Source organism: Typopeltis vanoorti, chromosome 2, assembly GCF_054136105.1.
Source record: "Typopeltis vanoorti isolate ZY-2024b chromosome 2, IOZ_Tvanoo_1.0, whole genome shotgun sequence".
Taxonomy (NCBI): domain Eukaryota; kingdom Metazoa; phylum Arthropoda; class Arachnida; order Uropygi; family Thelyphonidae; genus Typopeltis; species Typopeltis vanoorti.
Genome location: NC_143550.1, coordinates 128,359,509 through 128,374,799, shown reverse-complemented (window position 1 = coordinate 128,374,799; position 15,291 = coordinate 128,359,509). Strand labels below are relative to the sequence as shown.

Here is a 15,291-nt window from a genome sequence, read left to right as displayed (position 1 = left end):
ATTCTTGCTGTAACCTTTCACTTTTTTGTGGTCTTCTCAGTTTGAGAGTTTGAGAGAGAGAGAGAGAAAACCTGCCCTCCTTGTGGTAGACAAGTAGTGGCTTTTACTAGCTGAACTACTGAGGGTTTCCTCTTATAATTAGATTCTATGATCCTTATCATGCCTGTCATCCTTCAAGCTTATGGTTTGTACTGTTTTCATGCACTCATTCATCTCTATTCCTAAATTCCTTTCACAAATTGTCATTTTATATATTTCTTGCATAACGATGCCATTTTTCCCACTTTTAACATCCACCTGATTTATCCTTCTAGCTCTGGAATTGCAGTCTGACATCTCTCTTTGACTGATTCTTATGAATTACTAGACTTATGAACTATGCAGACTTTTAATGGATTTACATATCTATATCTCTATATGTACTATCTACCTATATCTATATTTCTATATGCACTATCTACCTATAATTGTCTGGACATCCCTGTTATAGGAAGTTATGGAACATTCCAGGTTTGTTAATAACATAAAAACTGTTGTACTGATTACAGGCAACAGTATTTTATCATGGCAGTTAAGTTCAGGTGGGATGACAACACAACATGAACTCAGTGACTTCGAGAGAGAGAGAGAGAGACAGAGGTGTCATCGTGGGCTGTCACATTGATGGTATGTCCATATGTGCTATTGCCACTCAACTGGAACATCCAAAAGCAACGGTTAGCGATGTGATCAACAAATGGAAATGTTCTGGCATCACTAGTGCAGGAAAACACCCAGGGTGGCTGCCTGAAAATGACTGACAGGAACAGGAGGGGGGGTTAAAACAGGTAGCATGCAAAAACCAGCTACAATCAGCACAGACCATCCACGATGAGTTCCAGATCACTAGTAACACAATGATGAGCACTAATGCTGTACAAAAAGAACTCCATTTACTGGGTTTCCTGGAAGAATAGCTGTACAAACCGAACAAGGCGGCTCATCTGGCCTGGTGCAAAGAGCATGTGAACTGGACAATTGACCACTGGAAAACTGTACTGTGAAGCAAGGAATTAAGGTTCACTTGTTTCCAGTCTGATGACGTGGTGTGGGTGTGGAGGCAGCCTGATGAACACTTGTTACCACAGTGTGTTGTACCCGCAGTAAAGTTTGGTAGTGGAGGAGTAATGGTGTGGGGTGCATTCAGCTGGTTTGGAGTGGGAACCCTGGTTGTTGTCCATGGTTCCATGAAGACAGCTCAGTACCTTGATATTCTGGATAATCAGGTGCTGCCTACACTGGGAAGTTTTCTTAGATCTGACCTATGCTACTATCAAGATGACAATACCCTCTCCCCACAAAGCTGCAGCTCTTATGGAATGGGATGAAGAGATGAGTGTTAAACAACTGCCTTGGCCTGTGCAGAGTGTTGACCTCAACCCCATCATACATCTGTGGGACAATTGGAGCAGTGATTGAGGTCAAGAGCAGCATCCTCAATCTGTTGCTGAACTCACTGCTGCTTTGATGGAGGAATGGAGACAAATTCCACCTGGTGTCTGCTGCAGATTAGTGGAAAGCCTTCTTCAAAGGGTTCATGAGGTGATCAAAGTCAAAGATGGACATTCCCGATATTAGGGTTTGCCTGCTGGTATCAGTTGTAAATTGCTAAAGTGTCCAGGCATTTATTGGTAGATAGTATATTATATTTTCCATTGTATCCTTAATAGAGTAAATGCATTCTCATTATGTATGTGTGAGAGAGATCCTCCCCTAATGATTTCATCTTGTTTCATTTCAGTATATTCTGTATATTGTTGTGACTCTCCTGATTTTGGCAGAGATGTCCAGTGTAGTACTAGTCATATTTGAAAAATGTTGTTTTTCTTGCCAATAGTCCAATTTAGTTTCTAATTATAATTTCATACACTGTCCACCTCCTGAGTCAGAAATCATTATCAGTCTCTCCATTTGGAAACAAAGTGGCTAGTATTTATGGTCATATTGCCTGTTGCTTTCACCTGATCCAGCACTGTTAATCCTTGGATCCCTTCTGTCATTGTGCTGCTGAAGTGTAGTTATCCCTCAATAACAATAAATTTCTTTTCCTTCTTATATGCTATTTCCACTTTCTGATATATGTTTCAGTATTTCTAACAAGTTCTTTACTGAGTTCAGAAAGTATATTATATTTCAGAAATTATATTCTTATTTTCATTTGGAAAATATTTTTATATTTTCCCTGTCATAAGAAAACCAAAGTTTGTATGTGAAGTATATTCACAATGTGTCACTTGCATATAGAACATTCAGGTTTTTCTTCATCTCCTATAATGTATAATATACACTCTTAGAAAGAATGTTATCCTTATATGCACCAAACTTATCTTGCTTTTTGCTTATTACAGTGTATAGCATGTGAAGATTTTTCATTTTCAAACTTTTGTTTGCTTAAGAGCTTAAGGTTTGCTTAAGGGAGTGCTTAAGGGTCAAAGCTGTATAACTGAGAGGAGACCTCCACATAGCCATTAAAGGAATGTGGAGAACCGACCAAGGCTTCTGAACTAATGTCCAATCCTCATCTTTCTTGTTGTGCACCCTGTTAGGTATCTACCTGGATACTGAACGAACAAGGATGGGCTGGCAATTTGGGATTTAGCTGACCAAATTGTATTCTCATTGGCTTAAACCACAATATAAAATGATGGTACAACATGACAGAATTTCATGCTGGCTTAGGTGTCACCTGGTTAAACAAGGCCCTAATTATTTTTGCCAAGGAACAAGTGCGAACAGCAAAAAGTCAACTACTGGAACAAATCCTAAAACACATCCCAACTCAACATCACCAGAGTTAAAGATCAGTACTATCAACATAAGAAGCCTGAATGGCAAAGAAATAGAGCTAGCTGAGGAATTAGATAAGTACCAGATCGACATAATAAGGATGACTGAAACAAAAAAGACAAACACTGGTGAGATCTTTCTGAGCAATAAATACAAAATGTTATATTCAGGCTATGACAAACAAGGAAAAGAAGGAGTAGCCATGGTATTCAACGCTAAATACGAGGTTAATCTTCTTGAATGGCAGGCAATATCAAGTAGAGTGGTGTGGGCAAATATCAGAATGGGGAACTGGACAATGAGACTTATTTGTGCCTGTGGTCCCACTGAAGGTTCTACTAAGGTAGAAGTGGAGGTATTTTTATAGGACTTTAGAGAAAGCAACTGACACAAGAAAAATGAAAAGTTGATCCTTGTTGGGAATCTAAATAGCAGAGTAGGAAATGATTGTCAGACATACAAAAATATTTTGGGAAAATTTGAAGAAAACGACAAAGCTAATAATAATGGGAAATACTTGTTGGATTTCTGCTCAGGATATGGACTGGTTATTACTAACACAATATTCCAACATAAAAATGTGCACAAATTCACATTGAGAAGAGGCAAGGAATAAGAAAAGTCTCATTGTCTATGTTATTGTTAATAGTGATATTTTCTCCCTGGTGCAGGACACTAGGGTGTACAGAGGATTTGAAATTGAAAGTGATCACCATTTATTCTTGAGCAGGATAAAATCGAATTTCATGTTGAAAAGAAGAACATGTAAGTAAGTTTTAAAGCGAATAAAGGTTGAGCAGCTCTCAGATGTGAACTGTAGACTAAAATACGCAAAAAGCATTCAAGAAAAAATGAAAGACTTTAAGAACAGGAACCAAACCTTGGAGATTCAGTGGCAAGCTCTGAAGAAAACATTGATTGATTCAGCCAGAGAGGCATGTGGTGAGGTTGTATGCAAGGATAGAAAAATCAGAACTCCATGATGGACACAGGAAGTTAAAGAAGCAGAGAAGGAAAAGAAGAAAGCATATCAAAAGTTCCTGGCAAATAAGTCAGCTTGTGCTCTTAGAGAATACAGAGACAATTGTAAGAAAACTAAACACTGTGTAAAACTATCTAAACAAAAGTCACGGGAGGACTTTGGTAAAAACATAGAAAATAAATATCAATAAGTGGCAAGATATTCTGAAGATTTTTGAAGAAGATCAGAAATGGAGGAAAGAGTGCTGTAAAAGGAATTAGAGATGATAAAGGTGACATGATAACTAGAGAAAAAGATATCCTTGATGTATGGAGTAATTACTTTGAAAAACTGCTAAATGAAACAAGCAGTGATGACAGCACAGTGGTAAAAAACACTGACCAGGCATGCAATCTGGAATACATATCCATACTTGAAGTAGAAAAAGCCATCAAAAGCCTGAAATGTGGAAAGGCAGCATTAATCGATGATATTCGACCAGAAATATTCAAGTATGGATGTATAAAAGTCTAGTGGCTGCACTGCATAGTTCAGAAGGCCTGGACAGAGGGACCAATTCCAGATTATTGGGCGTAGAGCTCTCATAGTGCCCATATGTAAAAAATGAAATAAGGCTGAATATGGGAATTACAGAGGTATTTCTCTAACAATAATAATATAACAAAGATCTGTATTTAAATTTTGTAGATCTGGAAAAGGTATATGACAAGGTTCCAAGAGAAAAGCTATCCAAAATGCTATGGTTATGGTGTCAATGGGACATGATATCAAGCAATACTTAATCTTTATTTGAGTTGTAAGTCAGCCCTTAGAATTGAAGTAAGTACAGGAAGATGGTGTAATGTTTAATCTGGTGTCAGACAAGAATGTACATTATCCCTTCTGTTATTCATTATCTATATGGATCACATTATGAAGGAAAGTGGTATTAAACCTAATATCAAAATTGGAGATATTAATGTCAGCTCTTTGCTTTATGAAGATGATGTTATACATTGCATTCTGTTCATTTAATATATCTCATAAAATTCCTGTAGGAATTTTGAGATTTCCTCTCTCTTTCTCTCTCTGTGCTAAATTTGATATTATGCAATTAAATATTTTCTTTAATAAATTATCAGAAATAATAAATGAATTCATTTATTAAAGGTCTGCATAGTTTCATAATATAGTCTGTATAAAAAAAATCATTATAGGTGGATTTATTCTAATTACCAAGAGAAGTTTTTGTAAGTTTTTTTTTCATTTGATTCCAGAAGATTTTATGTGCATCCCACATTATATTATATTGTATTAGTATCATGGGAACAGACATGGAACTTTTTGAAGCCACTTCAGGCCTATAATAAGCAGGATGTAGTAGTCTCTCAGAAGGTATTGAAGTTAATCTATCACTCAAGGCCTGTTGGCTGGAAAGTGGAAGGTTTGTATAAGAATTGCACATACATATTATGAATGTGCAATTCATAATATGTATGAAATTTGAAACGACTTGTGTGAAGGATTTTTGTGTTGTTCATTAGGATTCTATGGTAGTAGAAACTCGACATTCTGCAAGAGCAGATTTCTTGGCTTGGAGAAAAAGGGTATAATCCATATATTTTGATCATGAGATGTTTACATTATGAATCATTTGGCTAAAATAGAGGGATTGCTGGAACAAGGAATCTAGTACACTCCAAAGTGAGCTAAGGGAGGAAATTTGTTTTAAGTGGAAAGCAGGATAGAAGAAATCTTCTTTACTAGCTTTTTCATCCTAGGAATGAACTTCATCCAAGAGGCTATTAAGTTTGTTGATTTGTGATTGAGTAGGGTCTCTGTCAATGCTTCTGTATGTAGAACAATCTTGAAGTAGAACTAGTAGAACTTCTAAAATTGTTATTCTTATCATGAGTTACACTTGCCCAACCTTTGTGGGTTTTAGTAACAGATAAGGCTTGAAATTCTTTTCTAGATAGATTACATATTGATTTAAATAAAATATATGCTGATTAATATATAAAGTCTCAAAATAAACATCTAATCTTCTTTCTACATGTAGTATATGAATAGCATGTAGTATATAGAAAACCAACTCATCCTGGTATGGTAAATACATTGATTCTAACTCTCATAATCACCATAGCCAGAAATATGGTGTAATCAAATCCTTAGTTGACAGAGCTTATAAAATTTTTTCTATGGATTCTCTTCTAAACAAAGCAATGTTTATTATCAGACCTACCTTTACTACTAATGGTTATAATGAAAAAACTAAAAATTGGCCATGTGAACACACATATCCACAGTTATAAATACCTGCCCTTAAGGGATGCACAGCAGGAGTGATGTGCCATCTGCATTAATTCATCATGATCTCTAGCCAAGGGATTCTACCACTGTCTAAAGGGGCAAGTAGACTGAATATGAAGAATGCTATCAACACGACTTCCTTACATATCAAAATTCAAGTAATGTGATGCAGGTCTTTCAAGTTGCAATGCAGACTCTAAGACGAGGTAAATTAATATTAGATGATCGCTATAAGTAAGTTTCTGGAATATATTAATGGTAAAATATTGACTATTCATGACAGCCAATTATCTAAACTTGTATTGTAATAAATCTTTCTTTGGCTATTAGACCATACAACAAAATAAATTAAATATATAATATATAAATTATATATTTTAATATATAATATATATAATATTATATATATATATATATATATATATATATATATATAATATTATAATATATTATTATATATATTATAATATATAATATATATATAATATATAAATAAATATATAAATTAAATAAATTTATTTATTATATGTGAATATAATAAATAAATGCATTTTAAGAAAAACAAAATAAAATTAACATTCCTTATCCATTCTTCTAAGAACAAACTCTGAGACATACAGAACTGTGTAAAGTACCTTGTGCATGAAACTCAACCAACTAAATATAGTAAGAACTGTTAATATCTGCCTTGAAGGACAAAAAAGATGGATATGTTACTATCAATATGAAAATTCAGGGCTAACAGATCACATGGTGGGCACTCCTTTCACACAAGTTAAATGCATTAAAATGATAATACTATATAGGAGCTGTTACAATCTGACAGATTTTAGTTGGAATCAGTATCAGCAATGAAACATTTCCCAAATCTCAAAGTATAGCATTATTAAAATTTAGGTGCCTATAATTTCATGATGACCTTCACTCCAATGGCCACAGATTATATTCTGAACTAGACAGCATAATTTCAGGCATACCATCAGTAGTTTAATAAATTATGATATTTTGTTCTGTTTATTTGAAAAAAGCCTGATGATTATTATTAAGGATGGGCAGAGAGCGCTTTGGCAGGGGGGTGAGAGAAGGATCTGAAATAGAAACTATATTTTGGGGAAGAGGCAGGATTGATGGGAAAAGGTCTGTCAAAGGAAAAGGAAAAGTCACTGTCTAAATGGCTCACATCCCTGTTACTCCCACCCCTGACCTTTTCCCATCAATCGTTCCTCTTCCCCCAAAAAACAGTTTCTATTTCAGATCCTTCTCTCGCCCCCTCTCCCAAAGCACTCTCTACCCACCCTTAATAATATAATATTATACATATAAAAAACCTAGGTTTTTTCAAATAATTTTCCCACATTGCTTTACCCCCATTTTTCCCAAACCCTCTTCCTTTAACAGCAGATGAATGCATATCACTGGGATAAGCAGACAGCCAACAACATCCAAAAAGGTATGTCCGAATTTTCCTCCTATATTATTCTTCATATATCAGTTTTTATAACACTTCAGGAATGCCTAAGATTTGAGTAAAAAGCCAATGACATTGAAAAAAAGGGGGCACTCCTAAATGAAAGTAGGCTAAGCCATAAAAATAATAAGTAGGAGAACTTTTCACAACTATCTTTCATCTAGCATATTTAATAATAAGGTGTTGTGTCTCATTCTTGTTTAAATATGTATTTCCCTTATACTTTCCTTTCCTTTATATATCTAAGCTCTTGCTCCTCTTTGTATCCTAAAACATTTATTTTTTAAAGCTGCACCATTTAGGACATTTAGTTTATAAAGAAATTTAAAACAAGAAGCAATTCCTAAATAAGTCTACAAGTGAAATAATCATGCAGTTGTAACTTTGATCTCGTAACTTAACTTTTTCTTCCCCTCCCCCCCCTGCGCCTAGGTTCGTACGTTATTACAAGCGGTGCATTGAATGGCAATTTCAGACAACTGATTATTTGATAAGCAAAAGTTTATTAAACTCATAAATGCAATACAATACATTAAATTCTAAAAACTCCAATTCAATACTAAATTAATACAATGTTAATAAGTCTAGCAAAATACAAAAAATGAAAATTTTACACTATCACGTGGGATAAACTGTTATGCCTCCACAAAAGACTCTACATACACAAGATAAAGGGGCTTTCCCATGAATGGTTTAGTTGGCTTAAATCTTTCACCCGCTTAAGCACAATAATTCAATTAGACACAATTGGATTACACACATTAATTTACAAGGGTTATGTGAGCCTAGCAATTCCGTTGCTATAATGAACACCACATTCAATTCTTTTGACTTTTCTCAGTTAAGAGTAAATCACATATACTAATATCTATACACACTATTCGCTCGTTCAGTAATATTGATAAACTAGTTCCTTCTTTCTCTATACCATCAAGTGAGCTAAAGTCCTAGTTCAAGTCCTTCAAATTGCTTAGTAATACGAACTACAATTACAGCCATATTAAATTAACAGAATTAAGAAAATCTTTCACAATACCGTTTGATGAAGCTCTTCTACTAAACATTACTTGTCTGCGATTCCTGAAGAAATATTCCTTCTGTAGTGGGACATATTTGGGATACTTCGGATTATGAGGGCCATCTCGATTGCAGCATATCAGGCTTCTTCTAAGGAATCACGATCTATCTGCTGTTCTGCAGTCATCAGAAATGCCATGAGGATATCCACAATTTCTATTGATAATCTCCTTCCTTTAGACCAGGGTTGCTTAGTATACAGTAAATACCTTTCTTCCTGACCATGTGGCGGCCTTTGTTCTCGATGGTAGGAAAACGGGACGTAAATCCCCCTTGCTAATATTCCATGTCGTGGCGGACGGAGGGGGGAACTCCTGACCGTCTCTCAGGAAACTCATATGGTAACCTCCAAATGAAAACTGGCCAAAGACCTCGTGGGGGGCTTCTAACCCTCTTATATCTTGACCCTACTGGCACCTTCTGCAATTAATTTTCTTCCCCTGCGATAGCATTATACGTTTCTAGTAACGTGTTAGGGCGGCGTCCCCTGCTGAAACTTCTACCTTTGGTGGGCCGTGTGCACGCGACTGACCCACAGCAGTGTCTAAATCAGGGACAGTGATCTTGGGCTTTACTTTGGTTCTAGTTAATCCTCTGAGTCAGCTTTATCAAATGCTATTAGCTCACCCAATTTTTTAAGAAATTAGCATAACTTATAATCTCTAATTTCAATTATATAATAAGCTAGCCTTTTACATGCAAAACTTTTATAACTAAATACTGTAAATCAATTATCTTATTTTTCTATTATTATACAATCAATGTTCTTATATGAGTTAACAATTATTATTTTCAATATATTTATTTCATTTATACTTAAATGCAAGCACTATTTTCTCATTAAGGTTTCTACTTGTTAAATTGTGATCAAGTAAATTCTCTTATGAAGTTTACAAGGATCACAAATTTAACAAAGGTTTCCCCCTCCTTAAAAATTTTCATAAAATTTTTCTTATATCTGGAGTTCCAATTTTGCCAAGGATTTTCTGTTCTTTATCCACTTTTCATGCTGTGAATTCCCCAGATTATAGAACTAAAGTGTGCCCTTGTGTTTGATAGCATTGTCATTTAGTTTTCTACTGGTGTAATTCATCCCTTTGGATTCCTTTCTGTTTACTGACAAACTTTCTATTCCTTCTCTCCTCATTCCGTCAGGAACTTTTTGCTTATTGAAGAAACACCTGGTGAATTGTAGGCACTGAATTCTGCTATGTGTTTTATCCTGACTGTGTTTTTTCTTTCTAAGTTTCCTTCTCCTATTTGCCTTACTTACCTTCTTTCGCACCTCGGTTAGCTGTCTGAGATGCATCCCATGTTAAGATCCTTTCGTCAGAACTCCGTTCATCAGAGGTATGTTCACTCAGAGGATAAACTCCCTTCCTGTGGTCTACCCTACCATTTTGTCAGGGTCTAAGGTTAAACCTGATTTGTTCTGGTTCTGTCCCGACTTTATTCAGGTTCTCATAGTTCCTTTCCCCCACCCTGGTTGACATTCGTTCATTTGGTATACTTGCCCCAATGCACTCTTCTAACCAAGTGTACCTGGAGAACTGTGTCTGAGACCAGATTCTCCTGCTCTCCTTGACATCTAACATTATTCTTCTTACTTGTGGGAGCATTTATATTAGGGCTTCCTCCTTGACGTGGATTGTTGTCTTTTCCTTTGATCTGTTTCCTTTCTAGTAGGTATGTCTCCCTCCTTATATAATCACACCTGAATTTATACTTTGACAGGAAATCACTATCCAGAATCAGTTTAATTTGTGGGAGAGAGGACCCTGACAGGACCAGAAACTCTTGCCAAACACACAACTTGAATTCCTGTAGGTATATCTTGAGATTCACCGATCTTGAAGCATGAGTGCTGGAGGTTGTAACACCTGATATTCTCACAGGTCGTCTGAGATGGGTGATATTATCCTTAATATAGGGCTGTATTGTCATAAAGAAATCCTCAGATATGATGGACGACTGGGCTCCAGTGTCCAGCAAGGCTTTGCACTGTTTTCCATATGCACTGGCTATCACCATCAATTCATTAGGCTGCTTCTTCTTTCCTTGCCTTTTATTCCATACTCTGCTCGTATAAGTGTGCGAGTTTAACTCTCCACTATGGCCCTTACTGAAGCTTTTCCTATTTACATAACAGTCACGAGCAAGATGTCCAATCTTGTCGCACATCAAGCACCTTGGGGATTCTCTACCATTGCTCAGATCAGTAGTTCTCCCTTGACTCGGAGGATTTACTGTTGCTTGTTGGGAGGTGATTTCTGATAGCCTCTGCATCACTGAATCCAACCGATTGAGAAGGGGTCTTTGTAGATGCTCAACTTCTTCTCGTATTAACCTAGCAGTTTCTTCAGTTCTGCTATGACTAGACGCTGGGGTCTTTACAAAGTTCCCAGTTGTGTCATCACCTCATCCAGCCGATCCATAATGGGCTTTTGGAGAATTCCTATTTCTTGTCTAACCAAGGCCTTGATATTATCTGTATCAGCATAGGACCCTGTCAATTTATTTATCAATGGTCTATCACTCTCTTCTGTCCCTTCTCTCACGTTAGGTCCTTCTCTCTTTTCCCTATTTTCTTTGATTTGTTCATGCCTCTTTTCTGGATTTCCTTTCTCTTCAACTGCATTGACCAGACCTGGAACAGCTGTGGCACGGGGGGGGTCTCCAAGCATTTGTTCACGCTCTTTGACAGCATTGTAGCAGTCACATAGATTGGTCAACCTTTTGTTAAATGCAGTCTCTTTTAATTCTGCTTTGACTCCCTGTCTGAACTGTTGAAAGATGGCCCAGTCCAGTTGAGGCTTTTCTTCACCTTGGACACTCAGCGTACTTGCCACCGTTAGTATCTGATGTCAAATTCAGCTATACTCTGCCTATCCTTCTTTGTGCACCTCTGGAGTTTCCACAAATTTGGTCCTAAACTTCCCAGTTTGGAGAACTGAGAAATCAGGACTGTCTTCAAGCGAGAGTAATCTAGGGTCTCTTTGAGGATGGGAGAGGAGTAAAGGAAGGTTTTTGCCTTCCCCACCAGTTTACTACGGAGCAAGACTAATAACTGAAAGGCGGTCCATCCTCCTTTCTAAGCTCTTCTATGTAAAAAAAAAACTAATGACGTCATCAGAATCTTTGCCCAAAAACTGAGGGAACACTTGTTGGGGGTTAATATACTGAAAAAATTCACTATCATTCATGCCTAAACTACTAGAGGGATCTGTCATACTTGCATCCAGTTTACAGTAAAATATACAAAAATTTTCCAACAATACACAAAATATAACTTTTGCCTTTCAGTTGTTTGATCTGTATCCAAAACCAACTTGCTGTGAATAACTTATCCTCTAAGTTTAATTAGTTGAACCCCATCCTACCGGCTGCACCATTCTTGTTTAAATATATATTTCCCTTATACTTTACTTTCCTTTATATATCTTATCCCTTTTCTCCGTGTATCGTCACTTATGTACTAGAAATCTAAGGCTCTTGCTCTTCTTAGTATCCTAAAACATTTATTTTTTAAAGCTGTGCCATTTAGGACATTTAGTTTATAAAGAAATTTAAAACAAGAAGCAATTCCTAAATAAGTCTACCTGTGAAATAATCATGCAGTCGTAACCTTGATCTCGTAACTTAACTTTTTCTTCCCCCCTGCGCCTAGGTTCGTATGTTATTACAAGCGGTGCATTGAATGGCAATTTTAGACAATTAATTATTTGATAAGCAAAAGTTTATTAAACTCATAAATACAATACAATACATTAAATTCTAAAAACTCCAATTCAATACTAAATTAATACAATGTTAATAAGTCTACCAAAATACAAAAAATGAAAATTTTACACTATCACGTGGGATAAACTGTTATGCCTCAACAAAAGACTCTACACACACAAGATAAAGGGTCTTTCCTGTCAATGATTTAGTTGGCTTAAATCTTTCACCTGCTTAAGCACAATAATTCAATTAGACACAATTGGATTACACACATTAATTTACAAGAGTTATGTGGGCTTAGCAATTCCATTGCTATAATGAACGCCACATTCAATTTTTTTGACCTTTCTCAGTTAAGAGTAAATCAAATATACTAATATCTATACACACTATCGCTCGTTCAGTAATATTGATAAACTAGTTCCCTCTTTCTCTATACCATCAAGTGAGCTAAAGTCCTAGTTCAAGTCCTTCAAATTGCTTAGTAATACGAACTACGAGTACAATTACAGTCATACTAAATTAACAGAAAAATCTTTCACAATACCGTTTGATGAAGCTCTTCTACTAGATGTTACTTGTCTGCGATTCCTGAAGAAATATTCCTTCTGTAGTGGGACATATTTGGGATGCTTCAGATTATGAGGGCCATCTCGATTGCAGCATATCAGGCTTCTTCTAAGGAATCACGATCTATCTGCTGTTCTGCAGTCATCAGAAATGCCATGAGGATATCCACAATTTCTATTGATTATCTCCTTCCTTTAGACCAGGGTTGCTTAGTATACAGTAAATACCTTTCTTCCTGACCATGTGGCGGCCTCTGTTCTCGATGGTAGGAAAATGGCACCTAAATCCCCTTACTAATATTCCATGTCGTGGCAGACAGAGGGGGGACTTCTGACTGTCCCTCAGGAAACTCATATGGTAACCTCCAAACGAAAACTGGCAAAAGACCTCATGTGTGTGTGTGTGGGGGGGGTCCTAACCGTTTTATATCTTGATCCTACCGGCACCTTCTGCAATTAATTTTTTTCCCCTGCGATATCATGATACGTTTCTCGTAACGTGTTAGGGCTGCATCCCCTGCTGAAACTTCTACCTTTGAAGGGCCGTGCACACGTGACTGACCCACGGAGGTGTCTAAATAGGGGGACCGTGACCTTAATCCTCTGAGTCAGCTTTATCAAACGCTATTGACTCACCCAATTTTTCTAAGAATTAGCATAACTTACAATCTCTAGTTTCAAGTGTATAATAAGCAAGCCTTTTACATGCAAAACTTTTATAACTAAATACTGTAAATCAATTATCTTATTTTTCTATTATTACACAATCAATTTTCTTATACAAGTTAACAATTATTCTTTTCAGTATCTTCTTCTTCTTCTGCAGCTTCTCCCGCTTAAGTGGGGTCACTGTTGATAATGAGTCTCCTCCATACCTTCCTGTCTTGGGCTGTCACCACATCCAAGTTCTTCATTCTCAAGTCCTCTTCTACCAGCTCCCTCCATCTCTTCTTTGGCCGCCCACGCTTCCGCCTTCCTTGCACATCCATCTTCATGACCCTTCCCACATATTCGTCCTCCCTCCTCATCACATGACCAAACCATCTCAACCTTGCCTCCTGTATTTTCGCTCCTAAGTTTGTAACTTTCACTGTTCCTCTGACATACTCATTTCTCAGACGATCCTTTCTGGTCACACCGCACATCCACCTAAGCATTCACATCTCTGCTACTTCCATCCTGCTGATGTTATTTTTCCTCAGGGCCACAGTTTCTATAGCATATGTCATAGCTGGCCTCACTACTGTCCTATAGATTTTGCTATTCTTTTCAATATATTTATTTCATTTATACCTAGATGCAAGCACTATTTTCTCATTAAGGTTTCTACTTGTTAAATTGTGATCGAGTAAATTCTCTTATGAAGTTTACAAGGATCACAAGTTTAACTAAGGTGATACACCTTTTTCTACTTGTATGTGTAAAATGTATGACGTCTTCATTAATTTAATCTTGGTATATACTTAGGCTGACTCCCATTGATGAGATTTCAGTAAAAGTCGAAACTTGGCTTAGTGACTCTTCTCATGATGTTTTTGCATTATGAGATACTAAGGCAGTTGATGTGAAGTCAGCAGCCTCTATATACAAGTAGATCAGTCCTGAAGTTATTTCACTGTTGTACTGCACTTGGGTACAAGATTGTTAAGCATAATGTGTTGTAACCAAGCAGAAAAACTTTCCACATTTTGCACTGTTATGTGATCAACCAGAATATACTCTGCCTTACTAAGAATTCATGCTAGATGTGTTTTGCTTGTGCAAAACACATCTAAAACACATCTAAAAATTTGTGTATTATGTACATTATCCCAATTATAAAAATGGGACCAATTTTCTTTGACAACATACTCAGTGTAGAAAGTGACCTATAGATTTAGAGAGCTACAGAATGATGCTACATAGCATATATCGTGTATCGATATAAGGGGAATTTTTTCATGTAATGTATGCTCCTGAAATAATTAGTAATTTTAGATATTTGAGTCAAAGAACATGTTTTTGAAAACATTAACATTATCACAAGGAACTTACAGATTACATTAAAACATTACTGAAAGCATTTTGCATGATAGATTAGGATATTTCCTGAAATTTGAGTAAATATAGACACTTTACTCACTTAATTTGACATCTTATTTTTCAATATACACACCATATGTTGTATATTTTCAAATTTATCTATATGCAACATGTCACATGCACCAAATAAAAGTTTATCTCATTGAATCACACTATGTATAAACTGTATTGTAAACTTGAATAATATTCTTTAATTGTTCTTAAAAATGTATAAACTTTTTAATTCACAGTGAAATTTTTTCTCATCAGTAATTCTTAATTGCTAAAAAAGT

The 15,291-nt window shown here is 36.1% G+C and overlaps 1 protein-coding gene across 1 annotated transcript in view; it reads left to right on the top strand.

The window, feature by feature from the left end:
* The window catches only part of Exn (Ephexin), a 265,308-nt gene that overhangs the window by 11,002 nt on the left and 239,015 nt on the right, over positions 1-15,291 (top strand). The window lies entirely within an intron of this gene.